The sequence below is a fragment of the Pan paniscus genome, chromosome 9 (assembly GCF_029289425.2).
Source record: "Pan paniscus chromosome 9, NHGRI_mPanPan1-v2.0_pri, whole genome shotgun sequence".
NCBI classification, from domain to species: Eukaryota; Metazoa; Chordata; class Mammalia; order Primates; family Hominidae; genus Pan; species Pan paniscus.
Genome location: NC_073258.2, coordinates 111,130,568 through 111,150,045, shown reverse-complemented (window position 1 = coordinate 111,150,045; position 19,478 = coordinate 111,130,568). Strand labels below are relative to the sequence as shown.

The 19,478-nt window shown below is 42.5% G+C and overlaps 1 long non-coding RNA gene across 1 annotated transcript in view; it reads right to left on the bottom strand.

Annotated features, from left to right (window-relative positions):
- Window positions 1-345: 345 nt before the first annotated feature.
- Window positions 346-19,478, bottom strand: part of LOC106635306 (uncharacterized) — a 52,355-nt gene continuing 33,222 nt past the window's right edge. The window contains exon 3 of the long non-coding RNA XR_001338655.3: window positions 346-1,716. This is a non-coding gene — a long non-coding RNA (uncharacterized LOC106635306). The remainder of the gene's footprint in view (window positions 1,717-19,478) is intronic.

Sequence of the window (19,478 nt, the reverse complement as noted above, 5' to 3'; positions counted from 1 at the left end):
TTTCCTAGCTAGAAGGTTGTAAATGATACTTTGTCATTTTTATAGATTAAGAAACCTGAAGCCCAAATGTTAAATGACTTACCATATTTACTCAGCTAATTTATGGAGAACAAGAGTAGAATCTCAGGACCCTTGATTAATGATCTCAATGTTTATGTTGTTATACCTTAATGCCACTCTACATATTAATGAATAATAAATCACTCTAATGAGGTAAAAATAACATGTGTAAACTGTTTAAGCATTTTAACAGACATTATCTATTTTGACTATCACAGTATTATTATGATAAGGTAGTTGTCTTCGTCCATTTTGTGTTGCTATAACAGAATACCTGAAGCTGGATAATTTATAAAGAGAGGTTTATTCGTTTCATGGCTCTGTAGACTGAGAAGTCCAAGGGGTGTGGCATCAGCATCTGCTTGGCTTCTGGTAAGGGCTTTTGTGCTGGGTCATAACATAGGGAGAGGCCAAGAGGTAAGCGGACATATGTGAGGATGCAAAACACTAGAGGCAACCTCACTTTTATAACAACTTGCTCGAGCAAGAACTAATCTATTCCCGTAAGAACTAATCCAGAGGAGGCCGGGCACAGTGGCTCAGACATGTATCCCAACACTTTGGGAGGCCGAGGCAGGTGGATCACTTGAGCTCAGGAGTTGGAGACCAGCCTGGGCAAGATGGTGAAACCCCATCTCTACTAAAAATACAAAAAATTAGCCGTGTGGTGGTGGCTTGTGCCTGTAGGCACAGCTACTCAGGAGGCTGAGGCAGGAGAGTCACTTTAATCCAGGAGGTGGAGGTTGCAGTGAGTCTGTGTCCGGAATTGGTTCCTTCTGGTGGGTTCTTGGTCTTGCTGACTTCAAGAATGAACCCGTGAACGCTCACAGTGAGTGTTACAGTTCTTAAAGATGGTGTGTCCAGAGTTTGTTCCTTCAGATCTTCAGATGTGTCCGAAATTTCTTCCTTCCAGTGGATTTGTGGTCTTGCTGACTTCAGGAGTGAAGCCACAGACCTTCGCAGTGAGTGTTAGAGCTCTTAAAGGTGGCATGTCTGAAGTTGATTGTTCCTCCCCATGGGTTCGTGGTCTCGCTGACTTCAGGAGTGAAGCCGCAGACCTTCGCAGTGAGTGTTACAGCTCATAAAGGTGGTGTGGACCCAAAGAGTGAGCAGCAGCAAGATTTATTGTGAAGAGTGAAAGAACAAAGCTTCCACAGCATGGAAGGGGACCCAAGTGGGTTGCCGCTGCTGACTCGGGTGGCCAGCTTTTATTCCCTTATTTGGCCCCGCCCGCATCTTACGGATTGGTCCATTTTACAGAGTGCTGATTGGTCTGTTTTTACAGAGTGCTGATTGGTGCATTTACAAACCTCTAGCTAGACACAGAGCACTGATTGGTGTGTTTACAATCCTCTAGCTAGACAGAAAAGTTCTCCAAGTCCCCACCCAACACGGAAGCCCAGCTGGCTTCACCTCTCAATCTCCCCACTTAACAAGACACCCCAGCTGCTGTTGGGAATTGGGTGATGACCACTCTAGCTACTTCCTGCTGGATAGGGGCAAAGAAGGGACCCTGCAGTTGTAGTGTCCTCCAGAGGGGAACTCTTTAGGCCATTGAAAGGGCCAGTGGGTTGGTCCAGGGGTCCTTGGTAGTTGTTAGTTGAGCTCATTTGGGGTTCCATTTGTAAGATCATCTGTAGCTTGATAGCCTCGATCCTAGAGGAAACAAATTTAACAAGGAGGTTAAAAATACAGGGCCCGAAGGTGAGTAATAGCAAGATGGCTGCCATGGGACCTAGAAAGGGGAGAAGCCATGTTGCCCAACTCCAGAGGTTGGTATAAGAGCTTGAAAGATGTTGTCTGATTTCGGAAGCCTTTTCCTGTAAATGCCGGGTAGCATCTCGTACTATCCCTGACAGGTTAGTGTAAAAACAACTAAAAACAACTCTTCCCCTAAGAAGGTGCAGAGTCCTCCTTTCTCAGCAGTGAGGAGGTCTAGCCTCAGCAGTTTTGGAGAGTCACTGCTGCGAAAGAGTCTATTTGGGATTCTAGAGTAAGGATAGATTTCGTTATCTCTTGCAAACTGTCAGAGAAAGCCTTTGAGAGTGTGTGGCAGTAGGATAATGAAGTAGATAAACCGGCTATTCTGGTTCCTTTAGCAGTAGCCATTCCTAACCCTATAAGTAGGGGTATTAGTTGTATGGCTCTGTGCTGACAGACTTGAGCTTTGAGGGGTACTGATAGGGTCTGATTTCCTGGGGCAATGTTAATGTTAGGACTTAGAAAGACTAAGGTACAGATGCCTGTCCAGTTAGTGGAGAGGCAGATATAGGTTGATGTTCCACATAAGAAGAATATACATTGGCTGGGTAGACAGAACTGGTTGTGTATGTTAAAAAGGTGTGTGAGTTTGTTATTTTCATTTTCCCATACTTCTAGAGTAATTGCCAAGGTAGCTCCAGTGAAGGGATGGAAAGGGGTGTTGGGAGCAAACTGAGTGGCTCCCTGTGTTTTATTTTCCCATTGGAGAAAAAGACTTTTTGTATCTACTAGGAACCATTTGAGAGAGTGATTGAAAGAAGGGATGAGAAGGCATTCACTAGTGGTGGGGACACTGCTGCAGGGGGTCCAGGGATGAATGGTCATGGAGGGAGTACGTTTGTCATTACAAAACTTGGACTGTTTGTTAAGCAGGGAGGACGTGATGATTTTTGGGGACCCCAAGAAGTGGACAAACCGTCTGAATGGAGCTGTTTGAGTGACTCGGAAGTTACTATCATCAGTTGGGCCTTGAAGTTGTAGGGTATAATTACACTGATGGGGTAGTAGGTGCCCCAGGGGCAGATCTGATAACAGGTTGCGTTGTATGCATAAAGGGGCTTGGAAAGTTAAGATGATATTCATAGTTACAGGGCCATGTATGGGCTTTTCATTGCTTGTGTAATAGGTGAGGTTGGAAATGTAAGAACACAAAAGTTGGATTGCATGTCCTGTTAGTATATTCTTGGTCCTATCAGAGATGGGGAAGTTGGCTAATGATTGCATATTTAGAAGTTGGAAAGGGTCTTTTCCTTCATAACAAGGGTGGTAGGTTAAGTTGGTAAAGACCCAATTTTTTGTGGGAATGGGAGGTTCCACCTGGCAGCAATTTTGGCCTCAGCATCTGCCTGATGGTTTCCTTCTGCCTTTTGTCCTTCACTTTTCTGATGGCTTTGGCAGTGTAAGACTGCCACTTCCTTGGGTTTTTGCACTGCATTCAATAACTCCATAATTTCCTTGTGGTATTTAATGGGGGTTCCCCCAGAGGTTAGGAACTCCCTTTTTTTCCATATTGCAGCATGGGCATGTAGGATTAGATAAGCATACTTGCTAACTGTACACACATTTATTCTTCTTCCTTTTCCCAGTTCTAAGGCTCAGGTAAGTGCCACTAGTTCTGCTAACTGGGAGCTGGTCCCTGGGGGAAGAGGCTTACTTTCAAGTATCGTTACTAACTATGGCATAACCTGCCCTTCGTATCCCATTCTTCACAAATGAACTTCCATTGGTATATAGGTTAAGGTCAGGACTAGCTAAGGGGACTTCTAAGAGATCATCTCAGGTGGCATAAGTCTGGACTATAATTTGTTGGCGGTCATGCTCAATTGGTTCCCTATCCTCTGGGAGAAAAGTGGCAGGGTTGAGGGCCACACACGTACGTATTTGAAGCACCGGTCCCTCAAGGAGTAGCACTTGGTATCTAAGTAGGCAGTTGTCTGATAGCCATAAACTTCCTTTGGCACCTAGTATGCCATTTACATCATGAATGGGCCAGACAGTGAGATCCTTTCCTTGTATTATTTTTATAGCCTCTAACACTGAGATGGCCACTGCCACAACTACACATAAACAGTGAGGCCAGCCTTTTGCTACTACATCAATTTCCTTACTTAGGTATGCCACTGGTTGTGGGGATGTCCCATGAGTCTGAGTAAAGTCTGCAAGAGCTATCCCAGCTCCTCTGTTACGTATAAAGAGAAGTTTTGTCCTGTGGAAGGTTTAAAGCTGGAGCTTGTACTAGTGCCTGCTTTAAGGTTTTGAAGGCTATTTCTGCCCCTGGTTCCCATTCTACTAGATGAGTATTTGCCCTCTGGGTCTCCTTGATTAGAGCATAGAGGGGCCTGGGTATCTCACTGTATCCAGGGATGCATAGTCAGCAAAATCGGTGATTCCAAGGAAACCCCGCAACTGTTTTAATGTCTTAGGGCAAGGATAAGCCAGTATAGGCTGTATTCATTCCTTGCTGAGGGCCCTGGTTCCTCTGGCTAAGATTAGGCCTAGATATTTGACCTGCTGTAGGCAAAGCTGGGCCTTCAACCTAGATGCCTCGTACCCTTGATTTGCTAGAAAGCTCAAAAAATCTAGACTAGTCTGCTGGCATGTGGCGTCTGAACTGGTAGCCAAAAGTAAATCATCCACATACTGAAGGACCAGAGTGCCTGGATTTGAGAAGTGGCCTAGATCTTGAGCCAGTGCCTGACCAAACAGATGAGGGCTATCCCTAAACCCTTGGGGCAAGACGGTCCACGTAAGTTGGGATGTGTGGTCTGTGAGATCCTCAAAGGCAAAGAGAAACTGGGAGTCAGAGTGCAGGGGAATACAGAAGAAGGCATCCTTGAGGTCCAGAGCAGTGAACCATTTTGCTTCCTCTGGTATTTGAGAGAGCAGGGTATAGGGGTTGGATACAACTGGATATAGAGGAATTACTGCCTCACTGATGAGTCTAAAATCTTGCACTAGTCTCCACTGATCATTTGGTTTTTGTACTCATAGAATTGGGGTGTTGCAGGGACTGCTGTATTTCCTTACTAAGCCTTGAGCTTTTAAATGTTTAACAATATCCTGTAATCCTTTATGAACTTCAGGCCTTAAGGGATATTGTCTTTGATAAGGAAAAGTGGTGGGATCTTTTAGCCTGATTTGGACTGGGTGGGCATTTTTTTGCCCTTCCACATTGTCCTTCCAATGCCCAGACTTCAGGGTTGAGTCCCTCCTCAAGTAGGGGACAACAAATGGGTAACTTATTCCCCATATTCATGTAGATAATAGCTCCAGCTTTGGCTAACATATCCCTCCCTAATAAGGGTGTGGAACTTTCAGGCATAACAAGAAAGGCATGTGAAAAGAGCAAAGTCTCCCAATTACAACAGAGGAGGTGGGAGAAATACCTGGTTACAGGTTGTCCCAGGATTCCTCAGATGGTAACGGACCTTGAGGACAGTCATCCAGGATAGGAGAATAACACTGAGAAGGCCACACCAGTGTCCAGGAGGAAGTCAATTTCCTGGTCCTCAATGGTTGAACATACCCGGGGCTCAGTGAGGGTGATGACATGAGCTGGTGCTTACCCTGGGCACCATCAGTTCTGTTGTTGGATCACCTGGTTGGGAGCTTCTGGCCCAGAGAACCATTGTACTCTGGGGCAGTGTGCCTTCCAGTGATTGCCTCAGCAGAGTGGACATGGACGCGGAGGTGGCTTGTTTCTCATTGGACAATCTTTTTTAAAGTGTCCTTGTAAACCACACTGATAACAAGCCCTACCAGGTGATTGGCCTGCTCCATTTTCTGTCCTCTCTGAACCACCAAGGTTTGTTTGTCTGAGGGTCATGACTAAGGCTGTGGCCTTTCTCTGATCTCACTTTTCCTTTTGGGCCTGTTCTTCTTGGCCCCTATTATAGAACACTGAAGTTGCCAGGTTTAATAATGCCTCCCGATTTTGTTCAGGGCCCAGGGCTTGCTTTTGGAGCTTTCTTCTGATTTCTGCAGCTGATTGGGTAATAAGCTTATCTTTTAGAATCAATTGACCCTCTAGTGAGTCAGGTGACAGGGAAGTATATTTTCTTAAAGCCTCCCGTAGCCAGTCGAGGAAGGCAGAAGGATTTTCTTCCTTTCCCTGAGCCATGGTGGACATCATTGAATAATTCATGGGCTTTTTCCTAATTATCCTTAGTCCTTCTAGAACACAGGTCAACAGATGTTTATGACTCCAGTCCCCATGATCTGAGTCAAGGTCCCAGTGGGGATCCATACTGGGGATGGCTTGCTGACCAGTAGGGAATTTGTCTCTTTCTTTGGCTGTCAGTCTATCATTTACTTGACTAAGATACCAGGTATCTCCAAACTCGGGCTGCAGCTAAAGCCGCATTCTTTTCAGTAAAGGCCAGGGTTTGATCTAACAATAGCATGACATCTCTCCAATGAGATCGAAGGTTTGCCCTAGACCCTGTAGGATATCTATGTGCGTATCAGGATCATCTGAAAACTTCCCCAGGTCTGCCTTGATCTGCTTTAAATCAGAGAGGGAGAAGGGGACGTGTACCCGGGTTGGGCCAAATTCCCCTCCCCCTACAGCTTGAAGGGGACATAACCAATAGCCCGGGGGTTTTTGTGATCTTCTGGAGATTTCTTTGCTTATTTCCTTCTGAGCAGGGGAGATTAGAGGAGGCTTATCATTAATAGGAAAGGGAGCTATAGGGAGGCTAGGATATGGGGGTAAGCTGAAATATCCTCCTGTGGGATGTAAATTGCAAGCTTTGCCTAGTTGTGGATTCTCCTTCAATGAAAAGAAAGCTTGGACATAAGGTATTTCACTCCATTTGCCTTCCCTCTTACAGAAAAGGTCAAGCTGCATAATAGTATTGTAATTTATACTTCCCTCAGGTGACCATTTTTCCCCATCAGAGAGAGAATATTGGGGCCAGGCTGTAGTGCAGGAAAAAAAAATGAGCCACCTCTTTTTCAGGGTTTGCGGATCAAATTGGTCCCAATGGCTTAGGATGCATTTCAAGGGTGAGCCTGTTGATGTCTGAGTGTTTCCCATCTGAAAGACAAAACCACCCACGGTTTTGGTTTGTTTGTTTCTCCCCCTGCCCAAGAACCTGTGATGGTCCCTGGACCCTGCTGATCGGAATAGTTGCACTCACCAACACAGCAGCAGAAACACTAGTTTTCCTCCTACCACAAGGAGGACTGAGGAAGGTCGGATTTAGTGGCCCTTACTGATGCATTCTCAAAAAGCTGGACCCTTGCCTGTCCTCCTAGACCCCAAAGAGGACCAACAAAAATTGGATTTAGTGGCCCTTACTGACACATTCTCAAAAACCTGTTAGAGTCCTAAGCTTTCTCCTGTTAGTATTGGGAGTTTACCCCTGTACTATAAAGATGTTATGCCCCAAAAATGAAATGGAGGGCCATTCCCTGATTGAGGGAAGGGATCTCCAGGATTGGGGGAGTGACACCTTTTGTCCTCACTTATATGAATAGGAAGGATATAATTTCTGAGGCTCCTCATATCCTAGCTTCAGGAATAGCCTGTGTTAGGCCTGCTTGTCTGAGGAGGGATCTTAAAAGGATAGTTAGTCTCCCCACTCAAAAATTATGTCTTTCTGATGGTGAACTTGGGTGCTAAAGGAAGGGAATAGAGTCCTGGAGTTTATAGTAGAAATCATTCTTATAGGAGAAACTAGAAAAGCACCAGAGACAGGGAATGGTTTTTAGAAGTGGGACTAGTCTTGGAGAAGAGAGGCGAAAGGAAGTTTGTCTGACAGGCGTTAGGACCCAGGGGGCAAGGGTCAGGATAGATAGGATAGATGGGCAAGTCTCGCTTGGGCGACATGACTTTGAGAGTTCCGCTCATGGCCACAGGGTCAACGAACTTGTTGTCGGGATCCCAGAGCTGAATGGCTTTCCTCTCTGTTGACCCTCAGCTCAACCCAGAAGTACAGGAAAAGTGGAAGCCGGTTCCAGGCAAACCAATGCTCCCAACTCTGAAGAGTTGGGGATTGTTAGAGAGCCCTTTCCCAGAAAGCCTGACACCCATGTCTTTAGTCCGGCAGCCACGCTAGTCACTTTTAACTGACTGACAGGTGCCTGGTATTTAGCCCCCAAATTCTAAGGAAAAATAGGACAGAATAGCAAGTGAAAGGGGCCCAATGCTGCTTACTGCTTGGCGATAGTCCCTTCATAGTTGCCAAAATGTGTCTGGAATTTGTTCCTTCTGGTGGGTTCTTTGTCTTGCTGACTTCGAGAATGAAGCCTTGGACCCTCATGGTGAGTGTTACAGTTCTTAAAGATGGTGTGTCTGGAGTTTGTTCCTTCTGATGTTCAGATGGAACATCTATCCCCCTACAGCTTGAAGGGGAAGGGTGCATTCTACTTCTAACTGCTGTTTGCAATTGGGTAAATAAAGTCATTAGTTGTTCATCTGTATGAAATCATAACTAAGCATTTTCAATTAACTGTGTGGAATAAACCATGTATGAAGAATGAGAAATCACATTAATAGGCATATCAAAAGCAGTCAATATCTTAATTACCACCACAAGCTCCGCTTTTTGAGCTGAAGTATCGGGCGTCTGGAAAACTTTACCTTTTGATCCAGAATAAGAAGCTCTACCATTACTAGACACATCTGTGAAACGATGAAAATGCTTAGCAGGCTGCAGGTTGTTTACTGCAGGAATTGTAAATGCAAATCGTTCACAGTCTTGCTCAGCTAAAGGGATAGTAAAGAAACAGTCTTTTAAATCTATGACTATTAAAGGCCAATTTTTTGGAATTATACCAGGAGAAGGCAATCCTGGCTGTAATGCTCCCATAGGTTGTATAACTGAATTGATGGTTAAGTCAGTTAGCATTCTCCATTTACCTGATTTTTTCTTAATTATGAAAACTGGAGAATTCCAAGGAGAAAATGTTGGAGCTATGTGCCCATTTTCTAATTGTTCAGTAACAAATGTCTCTAAAGCCTCCAGTTTCTCTTTACTTAGCGGCCATTGTTCTAACCAAATTGGCTTATTGGCTAACCATTTTAAAAGTATAGGTTCTGGAGGCTTAACAATGGCTGCCATCAAAAATTATTTCCTAATCTTTGGCAGGAACTTGGTCTTTCCACTTGAAGTGGTTTTTTCAAAACTTGCAAATTTTTTTCTAGTCCCATACCAGGGACATGCCCCATTTCATGCATCATATGTTGACTTTGAGGGCTATATAATTGTTCTGGAATTAGAACTTGTGCTCCCCATTGTTGTAATAAATTTATTCCCCCAAAATTTATAGGTACAGAAGTTATAATTGGTTGAATAGTCCCAGGTTGTCCATTGGGCCCTTCACAATGCAAAATATAACTACTTTAATATACTTCAGCAGCTTTACCAACTCCAAATATGTAAAATTGAGCAGGTTGAATTGGCCACGCAGACAGCCAGTGCTATAGAGAAATGATTGACATGTCTGCTCCTATATCTGTCAAACCTTTAAATTTCTTTCCTTGAATAGTTATTTCACAGGTAGGACATTTATCAGTGATTTGATTTACCCAATAAGCTGCTTTGCCTTGTTTATTTGTGCTTCCAAATCCTCCTGTTCATTTAGTTTCATTTTTTCCTATTCTCACATATGGCACAATCAGGAGCTGTGCTATGTGCTCTCCTGGCTCTGCTTTCCAGGTAACAGAAGTAGATATAATAATTTGAATTTCCCCATTGTAATCTGAATCAATGACTCCTGTATGTATTTGTACACCTTTTAAACCTAAACTAGACCTTCCTAAAAGTAATCCTATTGTCCCTGCTGGCAAGTGTCCACAGACTGCTGTTGGGACCTTTTGCGGGGGTTCCCCAGGTAGAAGGCTCACAGCTTTTGTGCAGCATAAATCTACAATGGCACTACCAGCTGTGGCAGGGGACAGACATTGTACAGGGGTAAGGGAATGGCCTGAGCTGGAAATGCCCCTGTTTAGAACAGGGCCCAGGACGGACCCCTCATGGCATTTCCCGAAATCAGGGTCCCATCTTTGTCAAACTTAGAGTGACACTGATTAGCCCAATATTTCCCTTTTTTACATTTTGGACATATTTCAGGATCAGCAGTTTTCCTTTTTCCCCATCTGGCTGCCTGAATCGCTGATTTTTTCTACATTCTTTTTTAATATGACCATGCTTCCCATAGTTAAAACAAGCTCCAGGAAATGGAGTATTTCCTTTACCCACTCTCAGTCCTGCCATTGCCTGTGCCAACAAAGTAGCTTTATGCAGATTACCTCTGATACCATCACAGGCCTTGATATAATCAACTAAATGTGCTTTCCCTCTGATAGGTTGCAGAGCAGCCTGGCAATCGGGATTAGCATTGTTGAAAGCTAATAACTGCGACACTATAACCTGAGCAGCCGAATCTGCAATCATCTTTTTAAGAGACTCCTGTAACTGAGCTATAAAATCAACATATGGTTCTCTTGGTCCCTGTTTTATAGCACTAAAGGAAGGGTAATGTTCTCCACCTATAGTGATTTTTTCCCAAGCTCTAATGCACACTCCTCTAAGCTGTTCTATGGCATCATCCTGCATGACCAGTTGCGCATCTAAACCAGCCCAGCCGCCAACCCCCAAAAGTTGGTCTGCAGTTACATTAATTTGATGTTGGGCCTGGGCATTGCAAGCAGCCTGAATGGAAGCTTCATCTGCCCACCAAGTTTTAAATTGTAAGAACTGACCAGGAGTTAGACAAGCTTGAATAACAGCATCCCAGTCAGTAGGAATCATCCAACTGGAAACAGCAACATTCTTTAACGGTCCCATTACAAAAGGAGAACCTGATCCATACTGATTTATAGCTTGTTTAAATTCTTTGAGTAATTTAAAAGGAAAAGGCTCAAATGTAGCTATAATACTTCCCTGTTGATCTGGGGGGTGTAGTCTAACAGGGAACTGCCAAGCCTCTAAATCACCGTCTCATCTAGCTTGCTGAATTCCTGCTTGAATAGAACTAAGAGCAGTCGCTCCAGGTGCTGCTTGAACAGTCACTGGGACAACTACTTTTCGCCCAGTGTCCTCTGGAAAAGAAAGATCTGGAGGGTCTTTTTCTTCAAAATAATAATGAGGGGGTGCAGAAGGGTAGGGATGAATCTCTCCTTCCTTTGCCACTTTAGCTTTATCTAGTAAATAAACATGCTCTGTAACCTCTTCTGTTCCTTCACTATACTCTTGTTCCTCCTCATTATCAGTGTGAAAAGTTCCAAAGTGAAACAAACCAGACCCCACACCTGTCCCATTGTTACCCTGATGCTTCCAAGCTCCCCTTCTTACCACGGGGATTGCTTTAAGAGTACTCGGGTGTCCTCCAGCTAGTTTTCCATTCCAACCATTGCTCCGGTGACCCTTCGACCTGGATTTGAGCCCCCACAAATGGACGCCACTTGCTGAGACCAGCTCGGTCAGGGAGACCCTAACCCAGAGGCACTAGAGGAATTAAAGACACACACACAGAAATATAGAGGTGTGAAGTGGGAAATCAGGGGTCTCACAGCCTTCAGAGCTGAGAGCCCCAAACAGAGATTTACCCACATATTTATCAACAGCAAACCAGTCATTCGCATTGTTTCTATAGATACTAAATTAACTAAAAGTATCCCTTATGGAAAACGAAGAGATGGGCCAAATTAAAGAAATAGGTTGGGCTAGTTAACTGCAGTAGGAGCATGTCCTTAAGGCACAGATTGCTCATGCTATTGTTTGTGACTTAAGAATGCCTTTAAGTGGTTTTCTGCCCTGGGTGGGCCAGGTGTTGCTTACCCTCATTCCCGTAAACCCAGAACCTCCCAGCTTGGGCGTTAGGGCCATTATGAACATGTTACAGTGCTGCAGAGATTTTGTTTATGGCCATTTTTTGGGCCAGTTTATGGCCAGATTTTGGGGGGTCTGCTCCCAACATGTGTGATGTGTCATATGAACAGAATGAAAAAAAAAATCTCGTGATCATTTCAATTGATGCAGAAAACCATTTGATAAAATTCAACATCCCAACCAGGCGCAGTGGCTGATGCCTGTAATCCCAGCACTTTGGGAGGCCGAGGCGGGCAGATCATGAGGTCAGGAGTTCGAGACCAGCCTGGTCAACATGGTGAAACTCTGTCTCTACTAAAAATACAAAAATTAGCTGGGTGTGGTGGCAGGCACCTGTAATCCCAGCTACTCAGGAGGCTGAGGCAGGAGAATTGCTTGAACCTAGGAGGTGGAGGTTGCAGTGAGCCAAGATCATGACACTGCACTCCAGCCTGATGACAGACTGAGACTCCATCTTGGAAAAAAAAAATCAACATCCCTTTATCATAAAAACCCTCAAAAAACTGGGTATAGAAGGAACATACCTCAACATAACAAAAGCCATATACCACAGACACACAGCTAGTATCATACTAAATGAGGAAAAACTGAAAGCCTTTCCCCTAAGATCTGGAACATGACAAGGATGGCCACTTTCACCACTGTTATTCAACATAGTACTGGAAGTCCTAGCTAAAGCAATCAGACAAGAGAAAGAAATAAAGGGCATTCAAATTGGAATGGAAGAAGTCAAATTATCCTTGTTTGCAGATGATATGATCTTATAGTTGGAAAAACCTAAAGATTCCACAAGAAAACTATTAGAACTGATAAATTCAGTAAAGCTGCAGGATACAAAAACAACATAGAAAAATCAGTAGCATTTCTATATGCCAACAGTGAGCAATCTGAAAAAGAAATTAAAAAGTAATCCCATTTATAACAGCTACAAATAAAATTAAATGCCTAGGAATTAACTTAACGAAAGAAGTGAAAAATCTCTGTAATGAGAACTATAAAACACTGATGAAAGAAATTGAAGAGGACAACAAAAAATGAAAAAATAGTTCATGTTCATGGATTGGAAGAATCAATATTGTTAAAATGTCCATACCACCCAAAGCAATCTACAGATTCAGTGCAATCCCTATCAAAATACCACTTACATTCTTCACAGAAATAGATAAAAACTATTTTAAAATTTGTATGGAACCACAAAAGACCCAGAATAGCCAAACCTATCCTAAGCAAAAAGAACAAAACTGGATGAATCACATTATCTGACTTCAAATTATACTACAGAACTATGGTAACCAAAACAGCATGACACTGGCATAAAGACAGACACATAGACCAATGGAACAATAGAAAACCCAAAAACAAATCCACACACTTACAGTGAGCTCATTTTTGATAAAGGTCTAAGAACATACACTGGGAAAAAGAATCTTCAATAAATGATGCTGGGAATACTGGATATCCATATGCAGAAGAATAAAACTAGATCCCTATCTCTCACCATATAAAAAATTAAATCAGGCTGAGTGCAGTGGCTCATGCCTGTAATCCCAGCACTTTGGGAGGCTGAGGTGAGCAGATTACCTGAGGTCAGGAGTTCGAGACCAACCTGTCCAACATAGTGAAACTGCATCTCTACTAAAAATATTTTATAAAATTAGCCGGTCACCTGTAATCTCAGCTACTCAGGAGGCTGAGGCAGGAGAATCGCTTGAACCCAGGAGGTAGAGATTGATATCACATCACTGCACTCCAGCCTGGGCGATGGAGTGAGACTCTGTCTCAACAAAAAAAAAAAAAAGAAAAAAAGAAACAACTCAAAATTGATTAAAGACTTAAGTCCAAGACCCCAAACTATGAAACTACTAGAGGAAAACATTAGGGAAAATCTCCAGGATATTAGTCTGGGCAAAAATTTTTTGAACAATACCCCCACAAGCACAGGCAACCAAAGCAAAAATGGACAACTGGGATCACATCAAGGTTAAAAACTTCTTTACAGAAAAGGAAACAATCAACAAAGTAAAGAGACAACCCACAGAATGGGAGAGAATATTTGCAACATATTCATCTCACAAAGAATTAATAACAAGAATATATAAGGAGCTCGACAAACTCTGTAGGAAAAAAAATCTAATCATCCAATCAAAAAATGAGCAAAAGACTTGAATAGACACCTCTCTAAAGAAGACATACAAGTGATAAACAGGCATATGAAAAGGTGCTCAACATCATTGATCATCAGATAAATGCAAATCAAAACTACAATCAGGTATCTATCATCTCGCCCCAGTTAAAATGGCTTATATCCAAAAAACAGGTAACAACAAAGGCTGGCAAGGATGTGGAGAAAAGGGAACCCTCATACACTGTTGATGGGAATGGAAATTAGTACAACCTATATGGAGAATAGTTTGGAAGTTCCTCCAAAAAACAAAAAATAGAGCTACCATATGATCCAGCAGTCGCATTGCTGGGTATACACTCACAAAAAAAGGAAACCAGTATATTAAAGAGATTTTTGAACTCCTATGTTTGTTGCAGCACTGTTCATAATAGCTAAGATTTGTTTTCTTCTTTTTTTTTCCTTTTTGAGACAGAGTCTCGCTCTGTCACCCAAGCTGGCGTGCATTGGCACAATCTCAGCTCACTGCAATCTCCACCTCCTGGGTTCAAGAGATTCTGCTGCCTCAGCCTCCCTCGTAGCTGGAATTACAGGTGTGCATCACCATGCCTGGATAATTTTTGTATTTTTAGTAAAGACGGGGCTTCACCATGTTGTTCAGGCTAGTCTCGAACTCCTGACCTCGAGTGATCTGCCCACCTCAGCGTCCCAAAGTGCTGGGATTACGGCGTGAGCCACCGTGCCCAGCCCATAATAGCTAAGATTTGGAAGCAACCTAAGTGTCCATCAACAGATGAATGGATTAAAAAAACGTACATATACACAATTGAATACCATTCAGCCATAAAAAATAATGAGATTTTGCCATTTGCAACCACATGGATGGAACAGGAGGTCATTATGTTAAGTGAAATAAGCCAACCCAGAAAGATAAACATCACATGTTCTCACTTATTTGTGGGATCTAAAAATCAAAACAATCAAACCCATGGAGATAGAAAGATGCTTACCAGAGGCTGAAAATGGTACTGGGGAGCAGAGGGGAGGTGGGGATGGTTAAAGGGTACAAAAAAAAGTTAGAAAGAATGAATATGGGCTAGGATTTGATCACAAAACAGGGTGACTATAGTCAATAATGACTCAATTCTACATTTTAAAATAACTAAAAGAGTGTCATTGGATTGTTTGTAACATAAAGAATAATTGTTTGAGGAAATGGATACCCCATTCACCATGTGATTATTTCACATTGCATGCCTGTATGAAAACATCTCATGTACCCTGCAAATATACACACCTACTATGTACCCACAAACATTAAAAATTAATTATTTTTTAAAAAGAACTAGTCTAGTCTTTCAAGAGTGAGAAAGAACTCACTACTGCAAGAATGGAGCTGCCTATAAAGATGGAGCTCCCATGACACAAATACCTCCCATGAGGTCCCACCTCTTAAAAGTTCCACCCCTTAGGCTGGGCATAGTGGCTCATGCCTATAATCCCGGCACTTTGGGAGGCCAAGGCAGACGGATCATCTGAGGTTGGAAGTTCGAGAGCAGCCTGGCCAACATGGTGAAACACCATCTCTACTAAAAATACACAAACTAGCCAGGTAGGGTGGCACACACCTGTAATTCCAGCTACCCAGGAGGCTGAGGCACAAGAATCGCTTGAAACTGGGAGGAGGAGGATGCAGTGAGCTGAGATCACACCACTGTACTCCAGCCTGGGCGACAGAGTGAGACTCTGTCAAAAAAAAAAAAAAAAAAAGTTCCACCTCCCAACATCCTTACATTGCAATTAAATTTCAACATTAGTTTTGGCAGAGACAAACCACATGGAAACCATAGCAGTAGTATAGTGTAACAATTTAGGCCCTGGGTTTTAGAGTCATGCTTTGAATCCCTGCTTCATCACGTACTTGCTGCATGTCATGGGGAGAATTACCTAACCTCTCAAGCTTTAGTTTCCTCATCTGTAGACTGGGGTTATAACGGTATTACAGTATCCACCTCACATGGTTGATGTGAAGGCTAAATGAGGTAATGCACATAAAAAACTTAGCCTGAGACCTGCATTATGTGCTTTCTGAAGGCTATTATTGTTATTGTTTTTATCTCACAGATGAAAAACTGAGGTTCAGGGGAATGGTTAAGTACCTTGCCCAAGGACAAACAGTTTGCAAATAGTGACTCAAGAACTCAATCTAATTTTTTTTTCACTTTAAAATCTCATGCTCTTTCCATGTCTATATAATTTATAGGTTTAATGTACCTTGTTTTCTTCTAACTCATTTTAGTAGTTTTCTACTTTGACTTGCAACTCAGTCAACATGAGCTTTGTTACAGAAAAGTAAAGATGATAGCCTGATGTGTTTGGGTGAAGTAAAAGAATAAAAAACTCTCATGTATGCAATCAGATTTATTTTTTGCTGTCATCACATAATCTAACAGATTATCATAAATATTAATTATCTTGTGCATTCTAACACTGTATTCTTTGACATCTAGCGAATTGCTGGTTAGAAAAGGTTTTCCTCATATAAAAAAATTTCATTCTGATATAAATTAAATGAATATATATCATAAATTTTGTAAACATAATTACATATAAATAATTTATATAACATTAATATTTAATTTATATTACATTTTTTTTCTTTTCTTTTCTTTTGTGAGAGTAGTGTTGCTCTGTCGCCCAGGCTGGAGTGCACTGGCATCATCTCAGCCTCTAAAGTAGCTGGGACTACAGGCGTGCACCCCTACCCCCGGCTAATTTTTGTATTTTTAGTAGAGACAGGGTTTCACCACGTTGGCCAGGCCAGTCTTGAACTCCTGACATCAAGGGATCCTACCTCAACCTCCTGAAGTGCTGGGATTACAGGTGTGAGCCACCACGCCTGGCCTGTATTTCTGGATTTGATCTGCCAGTATTTGACAGGGGATTTTTGTATCTGTGGTAAGAAGGGATTTAATTTACAACTTTTTCTCCTTTAATTTCTCTCTCAGGTTTGGTATCAGGCTTATACTAACCTCATAAAATGTTTTGGGAAGTGTTCACCCCTCTAGTTTCTCAAAGAGTTAGTATAATATTAGTACTAAGGATCTTTAAATGTTCAATAGACTTTACTAGCGAAATCACATGGTCCCAGAGTTTTCTTCATGGGAAAATTATTTGTAATAAAGTCAATGATGTGTGTATGTGTGTATTTTTCAGGGAACTGGTCAAACTTATCAAACCTTTTAAGTATTTGTAGGATTCTATAGTGATATCCTCTCTTTTATTCTTCATGTTGGTAATATGGCCCACAAATATAGAAACAGAATGTATAGAACTTAGTTTCTAATAGCATTTCCCAATTAAAAAAAAAGGAGGGATCCTTGGAGAAATGGTTAATTCTACGACTAGAGCAGAAAATATACAAAATCAGCCTGGAGCATTTTGTAGCACCAGAATGTAAAGAACTGCTCAGAAACAGACATATGCAACAATTGGGGCATGTCAAAGGGACACAGGAACCAACTGGGACAGTTCCCAGTGGCCAAAGAAAACAATTTCAGCAGCAAAAATTAAAATGGATTATAACCCAAAGTATAAAATAAGTATCCAATACTGATATAAATAAATGACTGAATAAATAAACAGTGAGAAATAGACAACTCTTTCCTGCAGAAAAATTCCAAATCATTTTATATAGATACTCTGCCCTCAAAAAGTGAAGATTAAGTCCCCATTCTAAGTGAAAGTTGTGCATAAGAGTACAGAATGGAAAGGGGGAGAAAAGATTACTTTACACTGGAAAGACCTGACAAACACTACGTCATCCAACTGATCAAAGTCAACATCAACACAATAAGTCATGTTGACGGTGTGTAGCATTGATATGATGTTATGAGACTGTCACATCACCCCTGTGGTCTTCCTCCCAAAACCCGTAACCCAAGACTAACCATGAGAAAAACATCAAAGAAACCCCAGTTGAGCAACATTCTACAAAATACTTGACCAGGACTCTTCGAAATTGCCAAGGTCATCAAAACCAAGAAATTTCTGAGAAACTGTCACAGCCAAAAGGAACCTGAAGAGACATGATGACTAAATGTAATGTGGTATCCAGGATGAAATCCTGGGACAGCAAAAAGACATTAGGACCTAAGGAAATGTAACTAGGGAAATCTGAATAAGGTATGAACTTTGGTTAATAACAAAAAAGAAATTTAAGAAAAGTGAAGGAAGGAAGAAAGGGAGGTTGAAAGGGAGTGAGAAAGCTGAACCAGGAAATAGAACCCACTTTTGCAATGGTCAGTCGACTTTCAACACAGCATCCAAAGTAATTTAATGAAGAAATGACAGTGTCTTCTGCAAGTGGGGATGGAATAAAGGGATACCATTTTCAAAGGAAAAAATTAACCTTGATCCTTTCTTCAAATGATACATAATATTGACTCAAATGGATCACATATCTGAACAAAAAAGCTGAACAATAAACCCTTTATAACAAAGCACAGAAAAACATTTTCATGACTGTGAAGTAGACAAAGATTTTCTAGAAAGAACACAAAAACACAAATCATAAAAGAAAAAAATTGCCTCAAAAAAAAGAAAAAAGAAAAGAAAAAAATCAGCTGGGGCTAGGTGCTGTGTGGCTCACGCTTGTAATTCCAGCACTGTGGGAGGCCGAGGCAGGTGGATCACCTGAGGTCAGGAGTTCGAGACCAGCCTGACCAACATGATGAAACCCGGTCTCTACTAAAAATACAAAAATTAGCCAAGTGTGGTGATGTGCACCTCGGGAGGTTCCCATCTACTCAGGAGGCTGAGGCAGGAGAATCACTTGAACCCAAGAGGTGGAGGTTGCAGTGAGCCAAGTTCATGCCACTGCACCCCAGCCTGGGTGACAAAAGCAAAACTCTGTCTCAAACAAAAAAAAAAAAATTGGCTGGGCTTAGTGGTTCATGCCTGTAATCCCAGAACTTTGGGAGGCCGAGGCAGGCAGATAGATCACTTGAGGTCAGGAGTTTGAGACCAGCCTGGCCAATATGATGAAATCCCAACTCTACTAAAAATACAAAAATTAGCTGGGCATGGTGGCACACACCTGTAATCTCAGGTACTCGAGAGGCTGAGGCAGGAGAATTGCTTGAACCCTGGAGGCGGAGGTTGCAGTGAGCCAAGATCATGTCACTGCACTCCAACCTGGGTGACAGAGCGAGAATCTGTCTCAAAAAAATAAAAGAAAAGAAAAAAATTGGTACCTGAATTAGGGGGGGCAGTTCAAAGATGGCTGAATAGGAATAGCTCCAGTCTACAGCTCCCAGCATGAGCGACGCAGAAGGCGGGTGATTTCTGCACTTCCAACTGAGGTACCAGGTTCATCTCACTGGGGATTATTGGACAGTGGGTGCAGGACTGTGGGTGCAGTGCACCGAGCATGAGCCGAAGCAGGGCGAGGCATCGCCTCACCTGGGAAGTGCAAGGGGTGAGGGAATTCCCTTTCGTAGCCAAGGGAAGCAGTGACAAATGGCACCTGGAAAATTGGGTCACTCCCACCCTAATACTGCACTTTTCCAATGGTCTTAGCAAACAGCACACCAGGATATTATATCCCACACCTGGCTCGGAGGGTCCTATGCCCACAGAGCCTCGCTCATTGCTAGCACAGCAGTCTGAGATCAAACTGCAACACCACAGCGAGG